The sequence below is a fragment of the Aedes aegypti genome, chromosome 2, assembly GCF_002204515.2.
Source record: "Aedes aegypti strain LVP_AGWG chromosome 2, AaegL5.0 Primary Assembly, whole genome shotgun sequence".
In the NCBI taxonomy this organism is placed as follows: domain Eukaryota; kingdom Metazoa; phylum Arthropoda; class Insecta; order Diptera; family Culicidae; genus Aedes; species Aedes aegypti.
This window is the reverse complement of record NC_035108.1, coordinates 294,673,289-294,697,363: the sequence shown is the minus strand read 5'-3', so window position 1 is coordinate 294,697,363 and position 24,075 is coordinate 294,673,289. Positions and strand designations below refer to the sequence as shown.

The following is a 24,075-nucleotide window of genomic DNA, read 5'->3' as shown; positions in this document are numbered from 1 at the left end:
CATCGTCGTTGTAGCAACGATGATGATGGTAATGATGCTACATGTTTTTAAATATATGAGATTCAACGGATATGATTCTAGCTAACATAAACTGTGCTCTAAAATCTCCATTTGATGGATTTTATTGAATTATGGAAGGGCACTAGGAATATTCAATATTCAAAAATGTTTGAAAATCCAATGACCCATGGCTTCCTCACCATCCTTACCATAAAAATAGTGTTCTGTGAAATTTTCAGCTCTCTAGGTGGTGATTTGAAGGTGGCCCAAAGACAATGTAAGAATATATGGAAGACATGGAGACATTTTGAAAAATGTTACAAACACGTTAGCATTGTAATGTAAGTAGAAAATTCTCATCCCATAGTGCAAGCTCATTGCTCAAACCTTAATGAAGGATGTTGCTTAAGAAACAAATCACTTTTGAGCTAATTTTGTTTGGGATGTTTGTAGATGTTTGCAGGGCTATAACTCCATATGAAGATTAAAAATAGATAACAAACTTATTGATATCTTTTCTATTCGTCAGATTGTATTGCTCTCTTCAGAAAATTTCTTTATTGTGGTTTGAAGAATAACTTAACACTATAAGATAAGCTTGTACCTACATTCTAGTACTAACATGTTTGGAACATTTTTTCAAAATTTTCCGTAGTTATTTCCATATAAACCTACATTGTTTTTGGACCACCTTTAAATCACCACCTAGAATACTGAAAATTTCACAGAACACTATTTTTATAGTAAAGATGGTATGGAAGATATGGAAGATTTGAATTTTGAACCGCCCTAAATGATGAATTGCATTTTCATGACTAGTGTAGATAAAAATCTGGTTTTCTCACATTTGATTCTTGCTTCCATCATAAGTAAATATTGAGTTTTGAAAGATTCACTACATACACACTCAATCTGTTCGGTAAAAATAACTGGGTTTTGGAACTACCGAAAAAGTCAGTAAACTAAAAAAATGTCAGAAATCGAAAAACAGTTTTTTTACTGAAATTTTGCAGAGAGCTTTCTTTTTATATCATATATCGATAAAAAATAAAACATGGTGAAATTTGCTTTTCAATTACGCGTGGCGACAGTTTTCATTTTACTGACTTTTTCGGTAGTTCCAAAACCCAGTAAAATTTTACCGACCCCAGTAATTTAATCTAAGTGTGTATCTATTTGAATACAAAAAGAACAGCTTATATCGATTTAAGAAAGTTTACATTGAAACATGCATAAATAAAAAAAAAAAAATCACATAAATCAATCCGAAATAAGTTATTTTTATTTATATTTAAAATATATCAAAAGTTGTCACACAAACTAGTGCTTTTTCTAATTTATACCATTTTTTCGAACGTTTTTCTGTAAACGCCAATAAAATTTTAAACAATAATGTTTGTGAAACATCTTAGATATAATAGATACATTGTAATTTACTGGATTAGTTTTTATAAAACAATAAAGTGAGGTCTGTGCTGACCAGAAAGAAATGATTTTTTAAAATTAACATTTTCAATGTAAACTATTAATCGATGAAACAAAAAGATGCAAAGTAATATTTAAAATATCTCGTTATAAAAGTGTTGTTCATACCTTATGGGACATATGACCGACATGAAACAATAAATTTAATTTATAACATCAAATAAAAATTGCATTAATAACAATAATACCAAATTGCATTACATTTGGTATTTTGTAATACATATCCAATAATGCTCTCTGGCCATACACTTCTGTTTTTGTGTGGATCGATCCGCGGTCTCCATCCAATACCACACAGCGCCTCTTATTCTGTCCCATCTGCTGTTCTAGCAGCAGCAGCAACCAAAACCAACGTGCGCGGTTTGTTCTCGCGGGAAGTTAAGGTGGTTGAGGATGGATGGTGGTTGTGGATTTGGCCCACAACATGCGGGGGGCCATGCCTGGACGACCTGGAGTCACCTCAAGACATAGAAACACCTTCAGTGGGTATAGGTGAGGAGCCCGCCGACTGCGGGAGCACGAGAGCGCGATCCCCACAAGTTTCTGAGCACGAGAGGAGAGCCAACCAGAACGCGGTTTTAGTCGCGAGTGAGTGCCGAAGGAAGAAGCGAAAAATAAAGAGTAAAAAACATTGTGTTGTTTTAGCATTTCCACCGAATCAAGTGAATCAGTCAGCTTTCGAGGTTTGTGGTGTGCAGTGCGCGCTTGCTATCTACAAACAGCACTTCAGTTTCCGGGGCCCGGACGCATATCGCTCTGGATCTAACGAGCCAATCAGAGACACAGTCTGAGCTGCGTTTGTTGCGCAAACAGCTGAACGCAGCACCGTCAAAAGTCGCGCGAGGCGATTAATCATACGGAAAGGGACATCTCGGGAGTATCATCCGTTTTGGTGGACTGCGGAAGGAAAAGGGTGTTCGGTGGGTGTGTGTTTGCGTGTAGATGTGCGTGTGGGTGGTCAGTCTGCCGCCAGTGCAGTTCAAGACAGAGACTCCCACGCGGTAGTGATACTACTGTCAACAAGTGACGGCGGGACGGACAGTGATTAGCTGGATGAAGAAGTGCCAGGCGAAGAGTCGTGACAGAAGTGTAGTAAAGCCCTCATCGGTGACCTTTTCGTCGCTTAAAGTACACGTGTTGCGCAGAGCACTCGTCTACCTGAGATAACGACACGCGTGACTAAGTGATGCTGCAATGTGGCGTATTTACGAGATGAAGAATTTATAATGACAATTATTAGCTGTCGCAACGAATATGGATTAAGCTGTGTTCTTTCGATGAAGGCAAAGTTCAGAACACTGTGTGCCGTATTGGAGTATTAATGTATTTGAAAATAAGGTGGATGAAGAAGAAAACAAATAGTGAACAACTGAGCGGCTTAATAGTATAGCAGTGTGTAAGTTTGCGCCGGTGTCTATGCGCAATATAAATCGTGAGTTGAGGGAAGACCAGCATTCGAGAGCGACGGCGAGGAGGCAGAATCAACAACAACACAGCCAGGCACTCTGTGACATTTTGACTTAAGTCACTCGAAATGTCAAACCATTTATAAGTTTAAATGTTACATCGACTCTCGGGCTCTTTTCGCTGAATTGAGTTGTACGCGGCGGCGGTCTACTAACACTACTAATAGGCGACACGGACGTAACGTGCGATACCCGGACGATACGTGTTTGGGGATGGCACTTGGCCACAGAGTACCTTCGTAAACGTAGAACAACGCGAACGGAACGAAGTGTGTGCGGTTCAACCGGTGGCGGCAGCTGAAAGCTAATATCTCGCGCTGGAGATCCGCTTACGAATCGGAAAAACGATCGTCTCTCTGTGTTTGTGTTGGGTATGTGTGTCACGGTGGTGTGCATGTTTATGAGCAGCCCCTTGTGCCGCATCTGGTGACATATCCGGTGATGGACAGCAGCGCGATCATAATAACAATACAATACCCAATAAGTATACCATCGCATATATCAGTGCCGTCTCGCTACTAAATACCTGGCGACGGCGACGACGACTGACCGACTAACCGACGGACGGTGATAAAAAAAAGTGTTGAAGTCGAATTGTTATCAGCGGATGCTTGATCTCTGTGCAGCGTTTTGTCTAGTAGTGATTTGGGAAAAGTTGGATTTTAGTGACTGACAAAGTTTGTTGATGGATTAACGCGTCGAATGCAAATTATGTTTATTGTCGCAGATATCTTGAATTAAGAGACATAAGGTAAGTGTCTAGGATTTGCAAATCCCCCTAAAAACTTTAATTGAAGGAATGATTTTAGATGTCTCTAAAAGTAAAATAATTTAAAGGAGGTATTGTCCCACAAACAATTTCAAAACTAGTAAGACCTACAGAATAATATCTTAAAATTCGAAATGTAACCCGGCGCAAAATAAGCTTCCTTGTGTAATTTAATTGTCAAAATATGAAGAAAGGAATGTTTTCCATTCTGATATGTGAAAAAAACTTGTTATCAACCATACTACTGAGATTGGATTTTTTTTTGGATTCATTACCTTACACACTGATTCTACCTCATATTTACTTATATTTAGATTTGAAGCAGATGCAAATTGAACTTATGTATCAAAGAAATTTAAAAGCAAGAATTTGTGAAATAATTCTCTTTTCTTCTTCTTGCAATTACTATAGACAAAAAATGGATGTTTACTTGAACTCATAGTATGCAACAGATCATTATTCAATTTTCCATAAATTAATTATTCCACTAGATCAGCACCAAATGACGGTAAAAATGTAATATTTTGCTTTCTTAATTTCACAAAATTGACATGCTGCTTTCATATTTATTAAGAACTTTTCTTCAGGCTATTTAGGGTAAACAGGTAAAATACGCCCCCCTAAGGAAAAACTGCTCTATCGCAGTGGCAAATGCATTACTTTTATAGTTTTTGGTGTCAAAGTGTTATTTATTTAGTTGGTCATGCTCTGCATGCAACTTTCTCTTGCCAGGTAGCTTCTAAAAAAATAAAAGACGTTTTCTGTAAATGGTCCAAATTTCGACGTTTCAAAACAAACCGGGCAATATGCCCCTCCCGTAGAAAAAGTTCCGCAGCGATGTAGAAATGTTTCCAAGGAGAATTCCACCACTTGCTAAGCTTAAATGGGTCTATTAGCAGACTTCCTTCGGTAAAAGTTTTTGTTATAAGTAAAATAGCAAAGGATGGGCTTCATCTACAACGAGGCTTGCCTATAGGACCCAAAATTTTACGCCAAAAAGCTGATTTTCAATTTGTTTGGTTTTTCTATTGATTGTTTATACTTCCCAAAGATCTTATATGTGCAACATCATTTTTTCGCGAATATTTAAGATATATAATCATATTTACGTGTTAAAGATGCCTCAATCCCTTGAAAATGAATTGGGGCGTATTGCCCGGTTTGGGCGCATTATACCAATTTACCTTATTTGAATTTACAATGACGTAAACTTATTTGAGGTAGGGAATGACACACTACAATTAAAATGATATAGCATACTAGTAAAAAAAGATTTGCCTATTAACCCCTCTACCGGCAGCTTCATTTTTACCGCAAAATTCAAATTCAAATCGTTATAACTTTTTTGTTTTTCAATATTTTTGCACCATTTTTTCACAAATTCTCAAAAAACTCTCCTAGTTTTAGGATCTGTGTCGATATTGATCATTGTTCATCTGGTTTTGAAGATATTCCAAAATTCCTCGGGGGACCGACCCGTAACTAGAACCCCTCGTTAATTTCTCAGGCTACAGAATTTTAATCGTATTCGGATATTCACTCTTCGGAACAATACATTAATGAGAGTATGTTGTGAAAAAATGAAGCAATTTGGTGCAGCCGTCTTTAAGTAATGACCATTTAGGTTTCTGGAACCACGCTGGCCAAATAAAGATCTTAAAAACTTCAAAAAACATCATATCGTAATTTTCAGATATCTCCAAGAATACTCAACCGATTTGTATGATTTTTTAAGAGAAGCTCCTTATTACCTGGCATTATATAGCCCACATTTAATTTTTTTGATAAAATGACCAAAAACAAAATGGCCGTCAAAGACATTTTATATGGAAAATGTCGGTCCCCCAAGGAACATTGGAATATCTTTAAAACCAGATCACCAATAATTAATATCGACACGGATTCCTGAACTAGAAGAGTTGTTTGAGAACTTGTGAAAAAATGGTGCAAAAATATTGAAAAACAAAAAAGTTATAACGATTTGAATGTTTATTTTGCGGTAAAAGATTAAGCTGCTGGTAGAGGGGTTAATTATAAACAGTGGCGCGGGAAGTGGGTAGGACAGGTAGGACACATACTACGTACAAAAACACCTGAGTAGGACAGTCAAGGATTGTCCTTCCCATGATTCAACAAAAATAAATATCAGCAGAAAGCATGAGAAGTAAATTAAACTATTTAACAACTGTTCAATAAACATACAAACTCGATCAACGTCGTATTTATTCTTTTGGAGGATGAGAGACACAATAAGGTTTCCATGGAATTTTCCTGCCAACTAATGCATTACATAGTTTGTACATGACCCCCAAAAAGTTCTGGCTCGTGAGCAGAACGATTGAGAAAATCTGTAGTAAAATCCCTGGGCAACTAACTGAAATAATTGCTACAAGAAACGTTTTTTGTTGAACCATATTTTTTGCAGAAATGTTGGGGGAATTCTAGCGAAATATTTGATACAGTTTCTGCGCGATGTAATTTTTCAAGCATTTTCAGTTTCTCCTGAAAACTTTTGCGATCAGCCGGATCACTTAGGTGCAAAGAAAAAAAAAAGTTACTCATGTACACAGAATTACCTAAAAATAGATGAGGAAATTAGAACAACCTAATTGGTAGTAAAGGCAAGCAGTTTGGCCTATTTTTGTAAAATTTGTTTAATATAATGGACACACAAATGATATTAATATAAAAAATATTCATATTTTTCAATATGAGTGATAACAAAACCTGATCCAATGGATGATCCAAGCGACAGGACTTGTAGTAGTTTTTTTACAGAGACTTGGTCTCTATTCCAATGCAAGTTTCTAAAAAGTCTCTATTTTAAATTTTATTTTAGCGAAAAAAAAAAAATACTTAAGAAAATCCCAAAGAACTACTCGAGGAATTTCTGTAGAAATTTTAGAAGCAATCGCTGGATTCAAAAGTTATTGATTGAATTTTGGAGAACGTTTTTACCGGGAGTAAAAGAGGATGTCCCTGGCAATAATTTCTCAAAGAATTTTTGAGGGAATTCAGATGGTTTCTGAAACAATCATTGAAGAAATCCCATTTCTGTGGTTTTCCATGGGAAAATTCAGTTTGAATTTGAGGTATCCTAAAAAAAAATATTGAAGAGGTTCCATTGGAAATAATCACTAAATGAACTCCTTTAGAAATTTCTGGAGCAATATCTGAACATTTGGGTAAATTCATTTCTGATGAACTTTCTGGAGAGCCCTTAAATATAGTAACTTTCAATTTCCAGTCCTAGGTTCAAAGTTAAACTTGTTCTTTGCTTCACTGTGCACAAAGTATTTGCAAACCTTTGACCTACTCATGGTTTTGAACGTGGCCGCACCTCTGACTGTAAACATCTAATAATATCTTTCTTCACGACAAAAATTACTACTGATGCCTTACCCTGGTTCACTACTTTTATTCTCTTGCTGTAATTAAGATTTTCATAAGTGTCACTCCAACGATTTCTATTACCAAACAGGTGGCACACGTGCCTCCAAAATGTACAGATTTCAACCAAACAGATTTTTTTTGTATAAAATTAAATACTCGTTCCATTCAAATGCCACAAAATCTTACACATTTGAACAGTTGAACAATGCATCGTACATTGGAAAAAATCTATTTTATAATTTACCTTAAACCATTATAATTGAAAACAGCCAATATTACAAAAATCCACGAATATTTGATTGTTCACACAAAAATCGATAAAAATAAGTGTGAAAAACTCTACAATTTTCGTAATATTTTGTAAATTGAATTCAGACTTATTAGGGAACATGCTGTTAACTAAACTAAAAGAGAAAGAATCAATACTAGTTGGTGTAAAAATTGGGAGTGGCCGTCTTGCCCTATGGCATTTTTGCATCCAGAGGCGCCAACTTCATGAAAATATTGTAGAGGCAAAGCTCACTATTTAATATCGCGGAAGTGTTTCTGACAGTTAATTTAGAAAATTATTACGTTTTTGACAATTTTTTATATATTTTATTTCAACGAATTCACATTTGTCAAAAAAAATAAACCATATTTTCGACCCTGAGATCTCTACACCAACTAACGCAGCAGTAATTTTCAGTAATGAAACTAGGCCTAAAACTAAGTAATAAGATTATTTATAAGTACTCAAGTTTCCATTAATAATTCATAGAGGCATGTGAAAGTCTTAGTTAGTCTAAAGTTTAGAAGATACACCGAGGCATGTTGAAACAACTGGGGTAAGATGAAATAGAAACAGTGGCACATCCATGGGGGCGTTTTTTGGGGTCAAACCCTCCCCCAGAGCAGAAAAAAATATTTGACTTATCATACATATGTTAGAAATTCAACTTATTATCTACAAAAACCAGGGCAGTACTTGTATGAACAGTTTTTTCAAAGACACCGACACATTAATGTTTCTAGTGGATGGTTATGTCCTTTGAAGTAAGCACCACACTAGATAACGGACTAGCATGCAACGCCCAGTGGCACAGTGGGAATTCGTTCCTAACGAAAAGTTTTCCGGACTGCCGCGAGAATCGAACCCAAACTTCTTAGATCGATGCTGCTAAATGCTTGGGTAACACTAACCGCACGGCCCCGAAGCCCACAGTTGAGTTCTTCTAAGTTGTGCCTTTCTTTCCAATAGGACCTCAAGAAGTTGCATAGAAACGTTAATTTCTCTGTTTTACTGCAGACTGTGAACGATATGTTGGTCAAACATATAGGCAGGCATATTGGGACATTTTTAGCAGTTAATTGATGTATTATCCGAAGATTCTTCAGTTTTTTAATTGGCTCAAAATTTTGCCTATTTTACGACCTTCAAGGCATGTAAATTCTTGGAGAAGCAATTCTTTAATTTTTAATGATTACGAATAATGTCCTAGAAAAGCTCAAAGGGGCGGTGGTTCCGTTCCTAAGCTGAAAAAATACAAATATTTGCCTACAAGCTGGGAATGTTTCAAAATAATAACCGCAACGTTTCCTACTGTAACTTAATAGGCTGATTGATAATTCTCATCGTTTGAAACTTGGAAAAATATTTAGGGACAAAATATGTAATGAGTGATTGAGCGCTATTACGCTAATGCATGTTCATCCAAGTACAACTATTAGTGAAGAAATTGACGTACTTTTTATTTGAAGATTTGAATCGTCGTCCTTAACCTTCCATATTTAAACATTGAAATCTATTCTTATTTTTGATCCTTCCACCACAGACGTATTTCGAAAAAAATGGAAAGTTTTAAACAGACTTCCTTCAGCTAGTGGTGTAAGTGCATATAGAAAGTTATACCTGCAGTGGACGCGAGAAGCTGAAGTTTGCAGATGTCTATCCTCTTTGAATGTTACTTACTAAAACCCCCCCTAGAGCTAAATCCGGGTTGTGCTACTGAATAGAAAGGTATAATTACGAAAAGATAAAAACTAACTAAGAATATTCAACTAAAGATGGTTTACATCGCACTCGAAATCTTGCGCCAGCTGTGTCAACTCGACCAGGTTTACCTTATAGTTTCAATACTAATTACCAATGCTGATTTCAGATGCAATTTTTCTTCGTGATAAGAAACTTTCAGATAGGAGAACTTACGTATTTTCGGCCGATTTTTTTCTTCGTCATGTAAAAATTTTGACGACCGAATCTTCCGGAATCCAGCAGCAGTATGCGTTCAAATAAATAAATAAAAGTTTTAATACAAAATTTGTACTAAATAGGTTTTAGGAAACCGCACAAGACGAGAAGAGAACAAACCTGCCGAAAATACAATGCATGTCACCCAACATATGTACATCAAAATTGTCATTAATATTATTTGCATAAAAAGCAAAACGATGATGAATTTCAGACAACTTATTCTACAAAAGCTTCCATTAAAACACACACACTTCGGACTGAGCCGGCTACTCAGCGTAGTGTTCTTATGAGCACTTACACAGTTATGACCTGTGAGCTTTCGTTGCCTAAATTGCCATTTTCACATTCGTATTTCGTGTGGCAGGTACGATGATACTTTATGCTCAGGGAAGTCAAGGAAATTTCCATAACGAAAAGATCCTGGACCGACCGGGACTCGAACCCAGGCACCTTCAGCATGGCTTTGCTTTGTAGCCGCGGACTCTAACCACTCGGCTAAGGAAGGCCCCTAAAAAAACACAAACACCAAAACTTGAACTATTATATTTGCTCTTTTCGTGATTCGTAGCTTATATATTTGACTTTAGCATTGTCGATGGAGACAATTCGAGACAATTACAAAAACACACCAAATATTAATATTGTCCGGAAGAAATGTGGCCTCAGGATCAGATTTGTATAAATTTAAAATACCTACACGACATTCTTTCATGTTGAGAATGTTTAAACCCGAACTTCAATTGAATACGGGCAGGTAAATGATACTTCGCCCCTCTGGAAAATTATTGAGGGGGCAAATAGTGCTTCGCTTAATTAAACATACATTTTAACACCGTGCCAAAATCGAACCGTTTTCCAAAATTTGTTGAATTGTTATCAACAATTTATACATTTTAATCAGAATAATTTGTACATTTTAATCAAAACCAAGAGCGGAAGACTATTCTCATAATTTGATCTTATCGCTCCCTCAAAAAGGTGATAATTGCATTACCCATGAACGTATTCTTATATTCAGGAGAATATTTCAAGTCTAATTACGAACATGGTTTGAATAACAATCAGGACATAGGGATAATGCGCCCCAACGAGACAATACGCCCCACCTAATTTTCAAGGGTTTGAGGCTTTTTTTACACGTAAATGTGATTTCACACCTTTAATATCCGCGAGAAAATTATGTTGCGCATATTAGTCCTTGAAGAAGTCTTAGAAATTCCAAAAATATCAATATTAGATTTTCGGTGTAAAATTTTGTGTCTTATAAGTCCTTTTGTAAATGAAGCTTATTCTTTGCTATTGTACTTAAAATGCTATCATGCTTTGCATTAGGTGGAATTCCTGTTGGAAACATTTCTACAATGCAGTGGAACTTTTTTATACAGGATGGGCCATATTGCCCGGGTTGGTTTGAAACGTCAAGATTCGGACCGTTTACAAAAATTATCTTGTACTTTTTTTAGAAGCAAGATAAAGCTGCATGCAGAACCAAATAAATAAGTAACACATTGACATAAAAAACTATAGAAGTAACGCATTTGGTACTGCGATAGAGCAGTTTTTCGTTAGGGAGCGTATTATATATTTTTACTTTACACAATTTTGGCCCAATTTCACCCCGAAGACGGTACCTTATGAATTCAGGAATGCTTGTAACTGGCACTGAGGAACACTGCATGGGTGATTCGAAATTGTATGGCGGCTAATTTGCTTAATTAACCATAGAATTCAAACTTTATGTTATGAACAATATTTATTAACAAAGTTCATAATACTTTCGATGCATAAAAGTTATTTCTGATGCTCTTGAAAAGTTTTGCATTTTATCATATGAAAAAAAAAAACAACGGTCTTCGGGTAGAAAAATCAAATGTGGTTTTGTCGCATCGTATCACTCGATTGTCTATTTCCCATAGTTACAGCTCGCCAAATATTTCCAGAACAGTCTATTATGTTGCTTCAGGAAAAGTAGCAATCGCTTTACGAGGCACTCATAGACGTAGATCTCTTGATTGATGGTTCCTATAGTGATGACAATGTCACTTTATAGACCACACGTGCATACGGTATGCTGGATGAGGTATTATTTCGGGAATTTAGATGGTTTTTGAAATTTCGGCCACCATCCCTTTTCCTGATGCGTTAAAGAACTCCTGTCTCAGAAGCTGATTGAAATTCGCCTTCACATAAGTTTTCGTGCGAGAATGGATTCTCTTGCTGCGGGAGCGAAATTTTGACTCGCTGCTCCTCTTACTTGGACGTCATTTTTGAAACTGGAGAGCAGAAGGTGAAAACTAATCATAGCAACCATTGTATATACACTAGTGTGGGACAACATTTAGATTCTCGCTCCAGTCCACTTTTTGGATTGCATTGGATTGCAGGTCCCATAAAAACTGAGCAAAATTTCAGCTCGATCGGAGAAACTATATTTTAGGAAAACTTACTTTTGCAAAGAAAAATCGCCAGAGGTCGCCCATTGACCTCTATAAAAATTCTGAACACAGACCTCGATGAGTATTTTTACGATGAAGGATATTGCCGAAGACCTGGCGATTTTTCTTTGCAAAAGAAAGTTTTCTCATAGTAAATGCCATATAAACTTTGAACGGCTGGCGCTAAAATATAGTTTCACCGATTGAGCTGAAATTTCGCACAGTTGTTATGGGACCTAAATGCAATCCAAAAAGTGAACTGGAGCGAGAATCTAAATTTTTCATACAACCGAAAATCCGAAAATTAGCACAGAATTCTTGTGGGTCGAAAATTAGTGCTTTTCCCCTACATTAATTCGAAGCCGACCATTTTTTTTGCGTGTTCCAGTCTTTAAATTGCAAAGACGATTTGAGAAAAAGGTATTTTTCAAATTCTTGTAATAGGCTGTTTTTCGTCCCGACAATCTGTCATGAAACGGCCCTTCTATCCTGCACTGAAATATACAGTGCGGTAATAGTCATTACGCAACTGAAACCAGTGCTGTAATGATTCATTACGCAACACTTTCTCATTGTGCAACTGTCCTGAGTTGCGTAATGAATCATAACACAACATTTTTTTAGAAATTGTAAAATAATGGTGGATGCATTTCGATTTAATTTCTGATACCCTCAAGTGGTCTTCCGCGCAATTGCAAAAAATGTTGTACGTAACTCGTTGCAGAACTCAATTTTTACAGCACTCGTCGTAATTATCCTAAATTTACGACTCGTGCTGTAAAAATCATCATTCTGCAACGAGTTACGTAAACTACTATTATACTTGTAATAACTGTTGTAATAGCAAAATTTCCATGATCACTTACAATCCGATTCCCTTAGATATTATCGATTGTCCAACTGCAACAAAGACGCTGCTGCTAAGCCTTCCACTATCTTCAATCAGCAATCGGTTCACGTGTGCGCTTCGCTGGAAAGAGCCTAGCCGTTGTCGCATCGCACACATAGCCACTAGGACCTGACATTAGACGACAAGACAACGCAACACGGTCTCAAGTATCGCCACTTGCGTTTACGAGTACATGTCAACGGTCTATTCGCTGCATAGTTAAGCGCGCATAACTATAGTCGCCTCCACCAGACTGAGTGATAAGACACCTCTACCGCCTATTCGATTCTAAATAGTACCCCTACAATACATCCATACCCGTCGGTCGCGTTCGGCCTCCGCATGGATGTATAACGAGGTCACTTTATCTCTCCTCTTGTGCTGGTTTGTGACAAACGCAAACTCACGCGGCTTCTGCTCGACCAGAAGACGCGTCTCGCGTACCAACTATCTCAAACAAGCAGACGTAACACTTAGAACGAATTTCTTCAAAACCCGTCGTACAGTTCACACCGTCTTTTGCCAAGCAAGGAGCATTGCAATACCAAAATGTTATGTTTCGTCAGTGCTACGTCCGTTTGTCTTGGCAACTATCATCATTGGGCCGCGTCGTCAAAGTCAGTCCATATTTCTCGCCCGGCAAATCGCACCGCGCTGATGATGATGGCTTCTAGCGTGGTGTGGTACTTTGGAGGTTACTCGAATGGTGACATATTAGTTACCGGCTCTGCTGGTCGTAGGTTGTGGGTCGCCGGCCGGCTGAAGAGAAGGCGGGACAGACGTGACGGTCAGTGGTTGTTGTTATCAGATTTTTAACCCGACGACGCGTCGAACGATCAGCGAGCATTTGCTCCAATCGGTACATTGTACTGTATCACCTCACGTTCGTACTCAAGGCGACGTCCATGTTTAATGTAATGGATCAGGTGGGACTTGGCAAGGCCAGATTGAAAAAATTAGTCGAAATTTTGAAATACAGACCTCTATTTCTTATATCCATAATTGTGTTGAATAGTTTATGGACGGCCTGTGACGAAGCGAATCGATCTGGATTATGATAAATTTGAGTTGCAACGCACTCGCTGGTCATCGCTTTCGGGTGATTCCTGAGCTTCAGAAATAGATAGAGCGATTAAGGGCATAATGTACACATTAGACAAAAGCTTATTTTAACACCATAAATGGTGATAAAAATCATAGCAAATAACAGAAAAACATGATAGAAAATTGGGTCGAAAACAAGGCTTGTAAAATGGTATCGAGGCAAGAAGATCACTGGGAAGTTGAGGCAATTCCCTTTTCTAAAAAGGTCCCTTGAGCTGTGGGATTCGAACCCACGACCATCAGTTTAGTCTTGCAGAATAGCTGCGTGTTAACCGCTACCTGGGCCGTTCATTACAAGAGTGCTATTGAGTGAAATGATTGCCCCGTAAACTTCCTTTCTGAGGAAAAGGTCAGACACATTGTCTTTCACCTGCTGCGAAGTGGTGACTTTCGAAAGTTCATAACACATCCGAAATCACCGCAATCAAATCCTTCTGACACGCGGACGCTTCATCATATCGAACCTCCGCCAAGCTGATGAAGGCGCATCTTCCACAGGATTGTTTTACAGGAAAGTATGAATTGTGACAACATCAACTGTTTGGAATTCGTCAATAATACATTTCTGCACTGTCTGAACGGTGTATACTTTAACGAATGACCGCAAAATGACCGCGTGGAATTGACGCGCGTGATGTCAAAAGTGATCAAAAAATTCGAAACCACCCGCCCTGCCATCTCTGGCCAGGAGGAACGGAAGAAGGAAGCGCACGGTATGGCAATAGCGTCGCGCGTGCTTCAGGCAGCCCCATCAGTCGCCGCGCGGTGATTGTAATTCCTTATTTATCAACGATATAATGTCCAGCCCACGATCGTTGCTGCTGCCTTCTTGCTGGCTGCCGTCTGGTTGCGACCTGCTTGATCGGTCACCCCAAGAAGTGTGCGCTTGTGTGGCGTTTCCTACGTACTTACTTACGGCAACACAACAAAGTCGTTTGAGGGGGGACAAGGAGGGTGGTGGGTCTGCTGCAAGTGAGGTGATTGGTAAAGGTGAGTGCGTTCCTCCGGCCAGAGTTCAATTACACCGGTAAATATAAAAATTAATTTCTGACGAAAACGTCTCCACCTCTGCTGCACAGTGGTACCGTTCATAGGTCAAAAAATCGGAAAAGAATTAGTCTCCCATACGTATTTGAGGATCAAGAGTAGTGTGTGGTTTTCTGATTCTGTTGAATGCGCCTGAGGAGCTCTATTAAGATGCAGGGGTATAATCGTTTTTTTTTTATTTTTTTTTGGAATGAGGGAAAGCCTGTAGGAGTGAAAAAAAATCTCTTCTCCTATAGGCATAAAACCCTCAAACCTATCTTTATTTAGGCCCTTACCATAAAGTATTAGGGGCCGATTCAATATCGTTTTTTTTTAATAACAATGACTGTCCCTCTAACATTTCTTCCCTTCCCCCATGACCGGAAGGACGTGACCGGCGCCATTATTGACTTAAAAATGTTTGGTATTCTCGGTATTGTTCACTGAAAATGGTAAACTAATTCAAAGCTTTATCTATTTATTCGTTGTACAATGTAGATTGTTCTTGTCAATCATGGAATAGCAACTACGATATGAACGGCCAACTGTCAGCTGTTGGCAATTTTGACAGCCAATCAGGCTTCCGAATTCTCACTCACTCTCACGATAATGGATTTTTCCCTCACAGCAATTTTTAGCGATTTTATCCGTCCACAAAACAAAGCGAAAATAGATAATAATTATTATTATTATTATTGCACATTTCCGCAGCTGTGAGAAGTTTGTTTCCTCTTCCTCCGATCCATGGAGAACTTTTCCTGTATGCATCGCCACAAGCAGCAGTTGCTTTTATGCACCAAATTAACCATTCCTTTCGTTAAGTTGGTGTGGTAGCATGGTTAGCGTGCACGCATCGCGTTTGTTTTTAGCAATGTTCTAGGTTCGAATCCCGTCGCCGGCACTAGTTTTTGTTTATCCACATAGTGATAATTCTCGGGAGCAGTTGGTGAGCGAAAATATGATGGAGTGAAAAATATATTATCCCCGGAGTGGAGTGATTTTCGGTTATCCACCATCGTAGCTCCAGGGAAAATTAGTGTGAGCGATAAAAAATGTTCACGTGAGGAAGCGAAAAAAGCATTCTCCTTACGTGCGAAAAATCGTAGATTTCGCATCATTTCATAATAAGACGTGATATGATGTTATTGAAACGGTAATTTGATTTAGCATCCCTAAATTAAGTAAATGAGCATAGGACAAAAATATATTCCGCCATATTATGATATTAATAATGTAGACACTTTATTTTTATACACGTCCTTGTAACTTTTAGTGATGCCATGAAAGAAGAAGTTTCCTGTTGTAAAAATGTGTGATAAAATTATGTGATTTCTGCATTTTGTGTACTTTTAGTGATGCCATGAAAGAAGAAGTTTCCTGTTGTAAAAATGTGTGATAAAATTATGTGATTTCTGCATTTTGTGTATTGTCTTCGGATAGCGAAATCAGGCCAATTTAAAAGAATGAAACGCAAATTGATAGCCTCTAATATTTTGAAATAATATAATAAAAATCCATTCTGAAACTTCAAATTTAGTTTCAGAATGGATTTTTTTTTAGTTTTCTGGATATTGACTATGATTAAAATATTCATAGCAATAAGCGCATATCAGTAGGTCTTGGCATCGTATTTGATATATGTGCTATTTCCATACCTAAAAAACAATGCGCTCTCGGGCTAGGCATTGGATATATATAGAAAGCATTGTGTTTGGATGGGCATCTAATTCTTCCGAAAGAGGTGCACTTTGCGAAAAAGGACCACGTTATTATTGAGCTGAAATCGAATTCAGGTTAACTTCTGCGTTCATGAGTCCTCTCATGGCGTGGGGGTAACGCGCCCTAACTAGAGATCAGGGAGTCGTGAGTTCGATTCTCACTGAGAAGACGTGTAACTTTTTCGCAAATCTTCACATCAATTTGTCCATCTAATCCAATTGCAAATTATACGTAATGTTTAGCTTTTCGGTAGTTGTTATCCCACGATCGTCAATGTATCGCAAGTTGTAACAAGTCTGATAAATGGAAGCAGCGAACAAGAGCCCCAAAGAGAGAGCGATAATAAAATCCATTTTTCTCGCTTGTTTACCGTTTGGGAGTAGGTGTTTTTCTTTACTGGCACGATAAACAATCCACGAACTTCCAATAGCAATAGTGTCCCCCAGGTTTGAAGCATGTTTAGATGGGTTTTTATCATGCACTACTATATCCCCAATCTGATCAAAGTTGTAGCACTATACGATAAACAGTCTCTCATAATGTGCAGCATATTATGATAGTTACAGAGAGCGATACGTGATTGATTCTCTCAATTTTCTCAGGATTCAATCCCTGCCCGAGGTGTTTTAAGTCAAGCGCAAGAAATAGCGTATTGAAGTAAAAAAGTCCAAGTTTTCCATATTTAATCACATTAAATGTTAACCCTAAACGAATAGTTTGTGACACAAAACAAACGTAACTAATTTTGATGTGTTGTTTTAAACGTATAGATTTCATTATGATTTTCAACAAAATGTGCAATAACTATAACTAAAAACCCTTTTTTTAATTATAAATATTAAGAGAGGATAAAATTCTCAAACTAAAACAGCAAGAGGTTCTATAAATTTTTATTATGACCATCAATATAACCAATATTGAGGTCAAAAAGTCCTAGCAAACCTAGAGTCTTAACAAACTTTTTGAAAATTTAATGCTTTTGCAGATTTTTATCTCCGTCAAAATTTCTCTAACTTTTGTTTGATATTCAAATTTATTTAAGGTTAAAATTCAGTGACAGAACATTGTAGGACAAATATCCAACATATCTGCTATTTGATATTTTGAGTAATTTTGGGCGCACAGCCAATAAACAAAGAAACTTCTTCAAAAAGCAAAGCTTCCATCCAATTACCATTCGCCAAATATTCGATACTCAATTTTCCCACGAATTTGATTAAACATTCATCCTAGGTCTGCTTTTTTAGATTTGAGTTCGAAATTTTATCATGAAAATGAATTCACCAATTTTTCTCAGAAATCCACCGAAAAGTCTTCAACAATGTTCATTGAACGTCTCCAGGAAGTAGTTTGGAAATGCATAACATATAACCCCCTTTAATTTTAAAGTTTTTATTTGAAATTTCCAGATTATTTTTTAAATGGCATCCGAAAATTCATGATGTAGTCAGATGATCAATGCACCATCTGTTGGGATGACGTTTCATACCTTTAATAATTTGATGACTGATATTCTGACCACAAGCAATCAATTAAGGCATACATTCAATAACTTCAAATGTATCTCAGGTAAAATTTGTAGTATTGATTAGAGGTTGCATGAACTTCATACAAATGGCCATATCACAAATTATTACAAAAAATAGTTTTTTTTTCAAATCTTTTGTTTTACTCATGTAACCAAATAGCATTTTAATTCACCCTGCGTGCCAATAGGATACTTACTTACTTTTTTTACTTACTTTTGATGGCGCTACGTCCCTCAAGAAATGACCTGCATCACAATTTTCGCCAACAAACTCCGTATATGGCTTCTTGCCTCCAGTTTCTCGATCGCCCCAAATGACAATGAGCGATCCCCACTTGCGCAGCGGTTTACTGGACTTTGCATTGCAATTTTCGATAGCGTTCACCGTGTTAGTAAACGTTGACACTTTATCGAACAGCATCCATGAAACAAATTTGGTTTTGTATTTGACATAACTGATTAATCGCGAGTTGAAAAGGTTGCAATAATGTTGCGCTCTGTGATTGTCATGACAATTTTGCTTTTGATTGTATCCCTATCCGCAAAAGTTGAGACAAACGGTTGTAAGCGAGCTTGCTTTGTTGTTCGTTTTCCTGTTTTGCTGATAATTTGATTCACTGAATCTTACTACTAATACACGCCAAATATTTTTCAATTTGAAAATAATAGAATTATCAAGTATGGCGAAATAGGGAAATGTTAGAGTTTTCCAAAGTTCTAACATAAGTTTGAATAATATTTCGAAGTCTTTACATGCTAAACTGCCGTGAATCGCAAGTCAGTCCCATCTGCATTATTGTCAAAATTGAGTTGAGTTCAGTTTTCAACATATCTTCTAATGCCCTTTCAGCTGCACTAATGATACAATATCATTTGTTCGGGAAAATTAAGAAAAAACAGCAAGTCAAATTGCCCCATAATGAAAAGTAACCGCATATCGGTCACACTACTGAATTCCGCACCGTATAACACAAAAAATAACCGTGTTCTGCCCATTTTTATTTTTTTCTTGGAAAGATATCATAATGAAAAGCAAATTGTGAAAGTTTCATTTAGATTGGAACATGTTCAAATCTTCTAGAATTTTTTGAATATTCATATGAAAAATAAATTTGTGAACTTCAAAGTCGATTTTCTTAATGCTTACTTTTTACAGATGGGATTGACTTGCGATTCACAGTAAAGCTGCATAGTAATCATAAAATTGAAAGTTCAATTAAAACTGTAAACCTCAAATTCGTACGGTAAAATATACGTTGATTTAATAATATCCCATTTTGATGGCTTGTTCGCTTTTGGGCTGTTACCAGCTTTTCTCATATTTTTTTTAGATTTTTTCACCAGAAGTCATAAAAAATAATGTGCAAAATCAACAACAATCTGACGCCCCATAAGATATCAATCGAAATTTCAACCTGTACCTACCAACGTAATGGAGTAATATTTCCCTTTTTAATATAGAACAGGAGCATATTACCGCCCTGTAGAAAATCAATCGAAATTTACGAGCTGTATCCACGCTCTAGAGTAATTTCACCATATCTATCGCCCTGTAGAACATAGATTGAAAATTTCAGGCTTTTTCAACGCCCTCGAGTCATTTGCCCTTACCTAATGTTAACCAAATTCATCTTTACGCCCCACTTCAATTGAATATTCCAAGCATTATCAACGCCCTGGAGTAATTTGGACTCGTATCATGTAGATCAGATAGATCTCAACGCCCTGTGGGACAAATGTCAAGATGTATAAACGCCTTTGACTAATTTGACCTTGTCTTACGTAGATCAGCCTCAAAGCCCTGCATTCAATGAGTAATTTGAACTTGTCTCATATAGATCAGCTGCATCTTAATGCCCTGTAGGACATTATTTATAATTTCAAGCTGTATGAACGCCCTGGATTAATTTGATCTCATCCCATGGAAATCACGCCCTGTATAACATTAATAGAATCTCCAAGCTCTATCAACGCCCTGGAGTAATTTTACCTATTCCCATATAGATCAAGCATATCTGAACGCCCTGTAGGACATCATTTGAATATTTCAAGATTTTACAACGCCCTGGAGTGATTTGACTTTTTCCGTGTAAATAAGCTGCATTCTAACGCCATGTGGGAGAAATGTCATGATGCATAAACGCCCTTTGAAACGATAAAGAGTTTTTTTGCCTCTTTGAGAACGATTTGTAAAAATAATCACTAAAAGAGGCTTTTCTTTTTTTTCTTAATTCAAAGTTAAAATATATAAATAAGTATAAATGCACTCCACTAATTTGACCTTGTCTTACGTAGATCATGTGCACCTCAATGCCCTGTATCGATTGAAAATTCCAATCTGTATTGACGCCCTGGAATAATTTGACCATGTCTCACGCAGATCTTAGATCAGGTGCACGCTCTGTAGGACATCAATTGAATATTCCATGCTGTATCAATGTCCTGGAGTAATTTCACCTCATTCCATGTAGATCAGGTACATCTCAACACCCTGTAGAACATCAATTAAAAATTCCAAGCTTTAGCAACGCCCTGGAGTAATTTGGCCTTTCTCCACGTAGTTCAGAAACATTTGAATGCTTTGTATAACATCAATCGATCAAGCTATATCAACGGTCTGAAGTAATTTGACTTTATTCCATATTGATCTTGGCGAAATCTGGAGCATATTTACGCCTTGTTGAAAAACAATAGAAATTTTTTTAAGCAGTATCAACGCGCTGGAGTAATTTGACTTTATCCTATAAAGATCAGGTGCATCTTAACGCTCTGATTGATGTCATCGAAATTGTCACGATGTATCAACGCCCTCGATTAATTTGTTCCTCACTCACGTATATTAGGTACATCTTAACGTCCTCTAAGACATCAATTGGAAATTCTAGCTTTTTCATCGCCCTGGAATAATTCAAGCTTATCTTATGAAGGTCAGGTGCATCTGAACGCCCTTTAGGACATCAACTGAATATTATAAACTGTATTACCGCCCTGGAGTAATTTGACCTTATTCTATGTAGATCAAGTGCAACTTAACGATCTGTAGGGCATGAATCGAGAATTCCAAGCTGTATCAATGCCCTGGAGTAATTTGATCTTATTTCACATTGATCAAGTGCATCTTTATACCCTGTATGGTATCAATCGAAATTGTCATGCTTTATAATAATTGATCTTGTCTCATGTAGATCATCTTAACGCTTTGCATAATATTAATTGCATGTTAAAATGTGCATGCGCTCATCTTATCCTATGAAGATCAGGTACATCTCAACGCCCTGTAGGACATTAATTCAAAAGTTCCAAGCTCTATCAACACCCTGCAGTAATTTAATCTATGTCCACATTAATGAATTAAATTTGAACGTCCTGTAAAAATCATTAAAAATTTTATTCTGTATCAAAGCCCTTCAACCTTGTTCAACGTAGATCAGCTGCACCTTAACGCCCTGTAGAAACTGTAGAAAACCAATCAAATTTTGTTTGTGTATGCCGAGCCATTTATGTATTTTAATGGTGTTTTCTTTCCGTTTTGTATGTTGTTTATAATATCTATATTTTGTCTCATATTATTTTTTCCATACAACATATGTACCAAAAGATTGTGCTACTCTTCCTCGAATGTCGTTTCCGCGAACGACAGTTCCCCGAATGACCCTTTTCCTCGAATGCCATTGGACGGGGATAAACCAGCCTCAGGCTGAATTTCCCTATAATAAAGAGTCAATCAATCAAATGCCATATTTTCGAATGAACTGTCTCTTCGAGAAATGATGCAGTTCATAAAGATGCAATAATAGTTCTCAGTGACAGGGTACGTACAAGATGACTGGTCCGTTCACTACCCTGAATTATAGGAAGTTGTGAAATGGGGCATTCAGAGAACTGACGTTCAAGAGACTGGCGTTCAAGGAAACGACATTTGAGGAATCAATATTTAGAGCACGTGATCATTAAGGGGCCTAAGACCACTCTCGAAATTTGATGAAATATGTTAAAGTTTAACTTTTTTTTTGCATTCTAGTTCAGTCTACAATTTTTTCTAGTTTGACATGACTGAGGATACGCATATTATTTTGTTAAAAAATATTTCCAGCTATGGTTGAGTAATTATTGCTGAAACGGGACCACCGTCGACATATATAATTAGAATAACAGTTTGCGTCGTAGTTCGCTTGAATTAAAAAAAAACTAGAAGAGAAGTTTTGGTTAACTCTAATTGCTGAACCCTAGCTTGACAGTTTGTTAAAAGCTCAGTTTTTCATAAATTCTATGTATATTTTCACGCATCTTTCTTCTTATATATACCCTGAAACACAAAGCTAAGGAGTGTATCGAAAAGTAGTCGCAAACTTTCAAAACGGTCTTAAAATAATGGGTTGAACCTACAAACAATTTTTTGATCACAAATACTTTACAATGTATTTAAAAATGATGATGCGGTGATATTGTTTCAATAAAGTGGCATTTTGCATGATAATTTTGCAAATTACTAACAGATGTCGATGAAAATCTTGCACACCTCTGAAAAAATTGATATGTTAATAAATGTGTTAAATTTTAAGAAAAAAATGTTTTTGTTTATGCATGTATATTCTGTCCCACAACGCTCAGGACATAGTGTAAAAAATATTTTGAAAAATTCATTAACAAGCATTTGAGAGCAAATACAAAAATCGAAAAAAGTCGGTTTTAAGGACCTCGTTTTTTGATTTTTTTCTCTCTACACGTTTATAGTAATATCGAACGATTGTAACGAATAAAAAATTATTTTTTGATTGGAAAAGTTTCTTTGCATATTTATGAAGTAACGTAAGCAAAAATTGTTACTCTATATAATTACCGCTGTATATGACAGAGCTTTCAAAGTTGATTAAAAAAAGTGACTTTCTAAAACCGACCTTGTTCCAATAATTGAGCTGTTTTAGAGCAATAATTTATTTTTTTGAATTTCTTTTTACGTGCTGTGTGAAGTAAACATATTTTCCGATAGAATAAGCTTTTCATCCTATTTTGTTTGATATACATTTTGTTCAATACAAATCATCGAATCTTCAGAAGACACTTCAAAAATGTAATTTTGTGCAAGATTTTATTTTCCATGCTTTATAAACCTTGATGTATTTATATTAAGACTACACATTATTCAATATTTTTTTAGCTGCTTTAATATTTGATGACATGATGGAGATTTGCGTGAAAAAAGCTTTTAAAAAGATGAACTATGCTCTGAGATATACCGTTTTGAATGTTTGCGACTACTTTTCGATACACTCCTTATTTCAGTGGCATCGCATGTAGGAAAGATGTACACGCTCAAAAAAGAATTCTGGAAAACGTGAACTGTCAAAAATACACCATGAACTACCACAAATGGTCACATAAACATGATCTAGTTCACGGTGTATTTTTGTTGTAAACGAGTTAACGTCTGCTGTTCACGGATACGAGAACGGATTTTTTTCTGTGTAGTCTAATTTATTATAATTTTGGCGACCATTTTAAATTTGACTCTATCTTGAATTTTATCAGAAAAACATGTTTCATTGTTAGCGCTTCGTTTTAAATTCTGAGATCAGCATTGAACATCTTAGAAAAAACTGAGTTAGAGCAGCTGCAAAAACTGGCCAATAATATTTACCGAATGAACGATTTTTCAATTAAATGCAAACATCATATTTTGTACAATGCCGTTTTGTTCTTAGTCAATTTATAAAAAAAATGGGGGGAGCAATGGGGATTCTCCAGTTTGAGGTCAGCAAAACTAGCTCAAATAGGTTTGTTTTCATTTGAATTCGATTTATACGTGCTGTTCGGAATTTGAATCAATATGTTGATCTATACTTTAACATAAAAACAATACTAAACAAGTTAGAATAAATATTTTTATCAGCACACCCAACAGCTAACACTTAGACTTTGCGAAGAAATTAAAATTTTCAAGAATATCAGCTAATTTATGACTTTCAGATGTATTTGAAGTCACTGTTGGCCTTAAGTGTTCGGAATATAAGTCAAAACGGTATATCAA

General features: G+C 36.6%; 1 protein-coding gene across 2 annotated transcripts in view; it reads left to right on the top strand.

Annotated features, from left to right (window-relative positions):
- The first annotated feature begins 2,138 nt into the window (after positions 1-2,138).
- LOC5566991 (flocculation protein FLO11) overlaps positions 2,139-24,075 on the top strand; it is a 360,699-nt gene continuing 338,762 nt past the window's right edge. For both annotated transcript variants that reach the window (XM_021845416.1, XM_001651329.2), the window contains exon 1: positions 2,139-3,702. The gene's annotated coding sequence lies outside the window, so the exon portion shown is untranslated. The remainder of the gene's footprint in view (positions 3,703-24,075) is intronic.